We start from the raw sequence: 2,226 nt of genomic DNA on the forward strand, positions 1-2,226 counted from the left end.
GGAAGGAAGGAAGGAAGGAAGGAAGGAAGGAAGGAAGGAAGGAAGGACTGACTATTGGAAAACCTTAGGGCAATCCCAAAACAAAAGAAGATAGAGTAAAGAGAGAAAAAATGAATTCCCAGAGATGTTTGAGAACAGCAAGAAAAGAGGAATGGCACGTAAGTCAAAGAAGGATGGAATTTTAAAGAGGGAGATGCTAAATATCACAGAGCTATCAACTAAGATAAGAACCAAAGAGTGTCCATCCAATTCAACAACCATCTTTGCTAGGGTGGTTTCAGTGGAAAAGTGAAGGCCAAAATCAAACTACAAAAGAATATTGCTAAAGTGGTCTTTCTGTTGAATGTAATCTGTTCTTAGAAGTTTTAAGACAGCAAAGAGTCAGGGAGGGGATTCTGGGTGGGATCAAGGGGAGTGATCAGAAAAGATAGGGAGAAGTTTCCTAAATTAAGGATTGAATATGTTTTATACTGAAGGAAGTGAGAAGAGATTGCAGACCAGAAAAGGGCATAACTGAGGAACCAAGTTTCTTGAGAAAGGTAAAAAATACAAAGTACATAGAGGAGTTGACTTTAAATTTGAGGACATCTGTTCCTCCAAGACAGGAGAGAATGATGTCTAATGGGTACTTGTAGGATTGTTGTTGTTGTTGTTAAGTGCCATTTCGCTGGTTCTGACTCGGTGCAGCTCTCTATAGGGTTTCCAAGGAACAGCTGGTGAGCTTGAACTACTGACTCCACAATTCAAATGACTTTGCAGCCTGGCGCATTAACTCACAGCACCACATCAGGACTCCTAAATTACCTTAGGTGCCATCTACACCCAACATTTTGGCTCAAGAAGTTCTTCAGTGAATGGGTTCTGGTCTTCCCCTAGAGTCACTATTACATATAGCAAACACTTCCATTGGCAAGTGAGCACCAGCCAAAATGAAATATGATAAGTATAACTCTTTCCAATTTTAAAAGGTATTAATATTAACTTGGAGTTCTGGTGTGGTGCTGTGGGCTAATGCATCAGACTGTAAAGTCATTTGAACTGCAAGGTCGGTGATGCAAGCTCATTAGCTGCTCCTTGGAAACCCTGTACAGGGTCGCTATGGGTCGGAATTGACTCGACGGCACTTAACAACAACAACAACAATGGCAATAACTTAAGCATCAGAATAGTTCAAAAGAAGATACCATTGATTTGAGGGCAGAATTGATACATTTAACAAGCAAACTTGCTTGAATCCAATTTGCAGAACTCTCCAAAGACAAAAATAGATATAAAACTAAGATGTTGAAGAATTCTAGCAAGATGGTTGACTAAGCAGATATAGTACATACACCAACCATCTATAACAAAGATGAGACCAAATGAAGCATAGAAGTGATCATCCTGGAATCCTTAATTTGTAGGATAGGGGCAGTGAGTTGAGAGAATCCATGTTCAATGGTCTGAATATTTCCTGTGAAGGGCAAGGGTTTCCAACACCAAGAAAGAAGATGAAAGGAGGAGGCTGGGGGCCTCAAGTACAGTTGTGAAGAGCTGAAATCACACTGTGAAGAATTCAAGAAGGAATTCTACCACCCGTCTATCAGTTGGTCATGGTGGTTTGTGTGTTGGTTGTTCGTACACAGGAATAGCTATGAGTCAGAACCAACTCAATGACACCTAACAACAAAGTGATACTGGAAGCTATGCTACCAATATTTCAAATACTAGCAGGTCATTCAAGATGGACAGGTTTCAGTGGACCTTCCAGAAATATTTTGAGAAGGGCCTGGTGATCTACTTCCAAAAATCAGCCAGTGAAAACCACATGGATTACAACAGAGCACAGCCAGATAGAGTGCTATAAGATGAGCTCCCTTAGTTGGAAGGCACTCAAAAAAAACACAGTGACTTCAGCAACGGAACTGAACATCCCAACTCAGGACAGGGGAATGTTCCATTTGGTTGTACACAGGGGTCACTATGAGTCAGTGTGGACTGGATGCCAATCAGTACTAACAACAGCAGCAAGCAGAAGAATATCTGAGAAGGAAATGCCCTACGCATCATTCCAGCCTGACTCTCCTACTTTATTCGAGCTGCCTAAATCATCTACTATGCTGATTCCAATAAGCACTCTAGTCTCTCTTCTCCACCTGCTTTTTTTTTTTTTTTTTAATGTTTTATTGATATTTATATGATAGTTTACATGGTTTTTTTTTTATTGCCTTGTGCCTGTCTGTAATC

The sequence above is a fragment of the Chrysochloris asiatica genome, unplaced genomic scaffold (assembly GCF_000296735.1).
Source record: "Chrysochloris asiatica unplaced genomic scaffold, ChrAsi1.0 scaffold00040, whole genome shotgun sequence".
Taxonomy (NCBI): domain Eukaryota; kingdom Metazoa; phylum Chordata; class Mammalia; order Afrosoricida; family Chrysochloridae; genus Chrysochloris; species Chrysochloris asiatica.